The 6,183-nt window shown below is 45.7% G+C and overlaps 1 long non-coding RNA gene across 1 annotated transcript; it reads right to left on the minus strand.

The window, feature by feature from the left end:
• Window positions 1-3,487: 3,487 nt before the first annotated feature.
• On the minus strand, window positions 3,488-5,865 carry LOC308040620. The gene is made up of 3 exons (XR_013922151.1): window positions 5,499-5,865; window positions 4,607-4,744; window positions 3,488-3,558 (listed from the first exon to the last, which is right to left on the minus strand). It is a non-coding gene; the product is annotated as an uncharacterized lncRNA (long non-coding RNA).
• Window positions 5,866-6,183: the final 318 nt, after the last annotated feature.

Raw genomic sequence — 6,183 nt, forward strand, 5'->3', positions numbered from 1 at the left:
AAGGGACCTTCCCAGCCCATCCAGTGCCCCCCCTGCCATGAGCAGGGACATCTTCACCAGCTCAGGTTGCTCAGAGCCCCGTCCAGCCTGGCCTGGGATGTCTCCAGGGATGGTTCAGCCACCACCTCTCTGGCCAACCTGGGCCAGGCTCTCACCACCCTCAGGGACAACAATTCCTTCCTCATGTCCAGCCTGAATCTCCCTCCTTTAGTTTAAAACCATCACCCCTTGTCCTATCACAACAGACCCTGCTCAAAAGTCTGTCCCCATCTTTCTTATGGGCCCCTTTTAAGTCCAGAAAGGCCACAATAAGGTCTCCCCAGAGCCTCTCTTCTCCAGCTGAACACCCCAACTCTCTCAGCCTTTTAGTTGCATTGTGGGTCATGAGTCCCTGAAAAAAAACCAACCCAAAACATGAGGGTTGAGACTTCCCCATCAGCATTTGGGGATGAGGCATCTGTGAAAATGGGCACGTCTCGGATGGGAAACCTTTCGGGAGAGGTCTGCAGCCCCTTGGTGGGTGCAGAGGTGAGGTTTGGGGCAGAGTGGCCCATCTCTTCCCCAGGAGAAGCACAGCTCCTTGATTTTCCAGCTCCTTCCTGGCCCCATTGCCTTGGGCTGGACTGATGGGACTGCTGTCCCTCCAGACACCCTGCACATGAGACAGCCCCTTATGAACCAGCACTCATGTTTCCAGGGATGCTGGTTTCTCCTGAAATTCTCTTGGGAACACACTGCCAGTTGTCCTGGCTCCTGGAAGGGCTGGAGGAAGCGATGAACCTCTGCTCCTTTAGATCTGCATGTGCTTGGAGATGGCCCGTGGCTTTATTGCCGGTTTCCTCACAAGAGAGAGAATTGTTGTCTTCAGGAAAAAGAGCCTTTTTCTCTCAGATCCTGCTCCCCTGCATGAATCATCATCTTATTCCTGCAAAAACTGAAGGAAAATTTTAGATAATTGGGAGATGCACCTACCCAAGTGGCCTATGCTGGCCAGGCTCATACTTGTGCCTAAGGAATTTTTAGTCTTGATATCAACGGGAGTCAGACTTGAGAGCTAAGACTACATTCTGTGTCTTCTGCACCTGAATAACTTGGGGTGGCTCAAAGGGAAGGGAGTTTGGGAACAACCCCAAGGTGCCCCTTTGGGATTCCCACTGACATCCACACAGTGCTATAGCAGCTCTTCCAATGAAGCCTGAATGTCCCAAACTAGGATTCACAAAACTCTAACGGCTCTTTTGGGATTGGAGGTTGTGGGGATGTCCTACCATGGTGTTCTCAGGATGGATACGGCTATAGGTGGGCTTTTGTTTTCTCCACCCTAAAAGGTGCTGTTGGTAGTACCTTGTGTTTTGGTCATGCTGACTATTTGGTAAATTCTTGCTGCAGATACAATATGGTCCAGGTTCAGAACCCAATCTGAGGTGCCAATGTATGATGGGACAGCAGGAGGCCATGTGGGGAGATGGTGACAGTAAAATAAGGCTTGGAGAACTCCAGCCATGGGAAAGAGGAGGAATAGGGCCAAATTTCAGTGTGTTCAGAAGGCTGGTAAGTGGGAGCCTGTGGGCAATAAGTAAGATACAAGGCTGCCCAGGAGGGCAGGTTTTTCTAATATGTTGTCATCTTCTAAATGATGGGACAACAAGGTAGTGGTGAAGGAGACAGCAAAAGTACTGAAGGACAAACTTGGACTTACAAGCTCCGTTATAACTTAAAACTCAATAGGGCATGTACAAATAGGACAAAGTGTGACAAATTTCTCCAAAAGCATGAATAAATACAGGAAAACTGCTGTTAAATGTTTAATGCATTGTTGTTTCAACGTTCAACTCATTAACAAATGGCCAAAGGAGTTAACACTGGTAAAACAGGATAAAAATGCAGAGAAGGGAAGGCTAGGTTATGCACAAGAAGTAGTTGCTTACAAATTAGCTGAAGTAACAGATTTACCCCGAAGTACTTGAGGAACTGGTGGATACATCTTGGTGCTGTCACCAACTACCTTGGGAACCCAGTAGGAGGGAAGAGTTTCCAGAAAACAAGAAAAGCATCAAATTGCTGAGCAGCGATACGTAACAGCCAGCACAGATTTGACAACATCGAACCATGTTAGGTGAACTAATTCCCTTCTGCGGTGACAGGAACAGACACTGTGAATCTGGGGGTGGCACCTGCTCTCTCACACATGGACACTGTGTCTCCCAATATGACTGGCAAGCTCAGGAGATATGGCGGAAGTGACTGTGGTGGGATGACCTTCCCCAGGGGGCTTGGGAAGCTGCTCTCCAATGGTGGTTATCAGCTGAGGGATGGTGGGCTTCCTGGTCCCGTCTTGCTTCTGGTATGATTCAGGATTTAGAGGGGGAGTTCACATGACACCTGAGGAGATCCCTCCCCTAAGTTCCTGTGACACTGGAGGAGATCCCTGTAAGTTCACGTGGCACCTGAGGAGATCACAGAATCACAGAATCCCAGAATGTCAGGGATTGGAAGGGACCTGCAAAACTCATCCAGTGCAATCCCCCCATGGAGCAGGAACACCCAGATGAGGTTACACAGGAAGGTGTCCAGGCGGGTTGGAATGTCTGCACAGAAGGAGACTCCATAACCCCCTGGGCAGCCTGGGCCAGGCTCTGCCACCCTCACCATGAACAAGTTCTTATATTCAAGTGGAACCTCCTGTGTTCCAGTTTGCACCCATTGCCCCTTGTCCTACCACTGGTTGTCACTGAGAAGAGCCTGGCTCCATCCTCCTGACACTCCCCCTTTCCATATTGATCCCCAGGAATGAGTCCCCCCTCAGTGTCCTCTTGTCCAGCTCCAGAGCCCCAGCTCCCTCAGCCTTTCCTCACACGGGAGATGCTCCACTCCCTGCAGCATCTTGGTGGCTGCGCTGGACTCTCTGCAGCAGTTCCCTGTCCTGCTGGAACTGAGGGGCCACAACTGCCCTGGTCTCCCCAGGGCAGAGCAGAGGGGCAGGAGAACCTCTCTTGACCTATTGACTATCCCTCTCCTAAGTTCATGCGACATCTGAGAAGATCTGAGTTCATGTGGTCCCTGAGGAGATCCCTCTCCTCACCGTGGCACCTCGGTACAACTCTTTGGATGGACCACGTTGAGGGAGAGGCAGGACACACCAGGGTAGCAAGGGAGCGGGGTGAAGAACAAGGGAGATTTTTGATGAGAAGCTCTGGAGGTCTCAGAAACTTCAGAGTCTGGATGTTTTTCTAGAAATGGAGCCATGTGGGTTGTGAGCATCTCACCAGTGCCAGGTATTCATCCTGCATTTTTCCTTCTTGTGCATTCAGCTGGTTATTCTGCCCACTCTAAATCTCTTTGACACTCCCTGACCCCCATTTTCTCTCACCCTGTCCCAATAGCACCTGTTCTCAGATCCACATCTTTGCACCTGCTTGTGCTGGAATTCATTAAAAGTTGTTTTCTTCTGAGACATCCAGACCATCAGGGTTTGATGAGGCCTTCAGCACCTTCAGTAACTGCTGCTTCTCAGCCACTGCACCATCATCAACGCAAATTCTCCATTTCCTTCTACACCTTCCAGAAAGAGTTAAATAACACAGTCAGGCTCCAAAACATGTTTGACGGTGGTTCCCCATTGCCACTGCATTTGGAGATGCCAACAGTGTTCCTTGTTTAATGGGTTATACATGGGCTTTGGATTATTTGAATTTTAGAGATCTGTTACATCAGTTCTCTTTGCCAATTTAACGTACAGTCTCATCTAAAAAGTTTGACAGTACATATGTGCTTTAAATTCATGTCATGACATTACCCCAAGATTTTAATGAAATAAAACAAGTTCATTTTATTAATGAAGTGAGTTCTATCCTAACATCTTATTTATACCCATTATTTTATTTGGGAAAAAAGCTGGGTTGACAAGCCAGTATTAAGTCCTGTTTGTTCTTTTCAAGGGTTTGCACGTTAGTTTTCTTCTAGGCCTCTGAAATGCAATACTAAGTCTGGAGAACTCTTTGGCCACCTCTTTTGAGAGCCTTTGTGCAAATCTATCAGCGTAGATCTCATAGAGTTGATACTTGTGACACAATTATAAATATAAGCACTTCAAGCAGCAAATGCTCTTGGACCAAAAGAGTATATTGTTATTTTTTTCCACTTAACACAAATTATTTCTAAGTAACTGTTGTACAATCTTCAGAAAACTTGACTTTTTAAAGAGCTAAAGGAATACCAGTGACACAGGGCTTAATCACGTTCAGAGCCAAGCAGAACTACTGTTAGATGCCACCTCTGCCACAGAGTCCTCAGGTTCATGTGAGCTCTCAATCTTCTCTCGATTTAATTTTTGAAGTGTTTTTTTCTCCCTTTTAAAACAGGGAAAATGCTCAGAACATGGAGAGAAACAGTGAAATTGTCCGGGGAACTACAAGGGACACACAGAAGGGTTCAATCATTTTTAACTCCTTGAACTCTAGACCCATCACTCATTTCTCTCCCTGCTTTGTGTTCTTCAGGTCTCACCTAAAGGTACCTCAGTTGTGACAGACCTGAGTTGCTACAATGTACTTACTAAGCTTAAGAAGTTCACTACTAAGCTCACTTCACTAGTTTACCAGCTTACTAAGACTTATGAAACATCCATGAGAATGGGCTCTTCCCAAAAGCCAAGCGTAGCCATCAGGTCAAGAGAAAGGCTTCATCTGTTTCACCACCAACTGATCCAACAACCTTGTCCAATAACCAGAGTTGTTGCACAAACCTGTTGGAATAAGACACGTGCCAATTTAACCTCATGTTTTGCTGCCTGACTCGTTTATGGATGCTTTCCATGCTGCATACAACAGGGTCTTACATTAATTTTTTGCTCCAAAAGATGCTTACTTTTTTACATGTATAGCTGACTGGATGCTATTTAAATTGACTTTATGAACTATGACTAGGGCTTATTTTTGGAGTAGGGCTTATATTCCAAGCATCCTCAAAAATCCTGAAAAAAATCATGGTAGGGCTTATTTTCCGGGTAGGGCTTATATTTGGGGAAATGGTATAAACAGAGTTTTATGGAGCAAACCCTTCTAATAAATCAAAACAGGTGATGGATGGCATGAAGTTACAGAAAACTGCTCAGCGCTAGAAGAGAAACATCACCCACCCCAAGATCCTGATAAACAGAATGTGATCTAAACCCTTTCAACAGAGAGATCCCCTCTCCCCACTCACATCGTGGTGTCCAGACACACTGACTGTAACAGGTACGGGCTGGATTCCAGGCAAAAAAAGCATCAATTCAACTTTTGCTAATTAAAATGGACACATCACCTGTGTGAAATGAGTCAGAGCATAGCTCTGTTTTATAGGTTCAGCTGAACGACATGTTTCATGTTAATTAATCCACCCTTTAGAACATTTAGCCAACCTGTTAGATTACTATCTCCATCTAAGCATTTTTTAAATTATAGCTTAAAACTTTCCTCCTTACATAATCACTTATCATAGAGTTAAACAAGAGGTACCGGAGCAGCTGACGCGCTCGGTTATTTGATGGCATTCTTCTCTTCTTTTGTGCTGCTCTTCAGGTTCTTCCATGTTTTTCACCAGCCTTTCACAATTTGCTCATTTCCCGATAACTTTTTTAATGTGAATTTCCTGTGTTCTTGCAGATACCGATTCTCTTCTCAAAATCAGAGGTCTGCCTCTGTAAACTGAGTCCTTTTCTTTCACGCCTGTATTTTTTTCCAGGGAAAATGGCTTGGCGATGTTGTTCTGGAACCTTCAGCAAACTTAGCTGGTTTGACCTGCTCAGAGCTAGGCCTGTGATTTGATAAAACCAGCTTCACACCTCTGGATCATCACTATTTCTGGGTTTCAGAGCAATGCAGTTCGCTGGCTTGTATGAAAGGGAACTCATCACTGACAAAGGCAATAAAGACCCCTCTATTATCTCCTCTTTTAGAAGCGCTGCTCATGCCATACTCCCCCTGCCCCCCCCAAATCCTGTACATTATTGACTCATATGTATTCTGTAAGCAGGTCTTGCTCTTAACTGTCCTATTAATCTGGGGTCTAATCAGATTCTTGTGACCTCATGACACATCTGTACCACTGGCTGCTTATTTTGTACCAGTTAACGTTAGAAGGGAAAGTAAAAATAGCCACAGCAAGTACATTTCAAATTGTCTTCTCTAAGCTGTTATCCAC

Source organism: Nesoenas mayeri (genome assembly GCF_963082525.1).
Source record: "Nesoenas mayeri genome assembly, chromosome: 5".
Lineage (NCBI taxonomy): Eukaryota > Metazoa > Chordata > Aves > Columbiformes > Columbidae > Nesoenas > Nesoenas mayeri.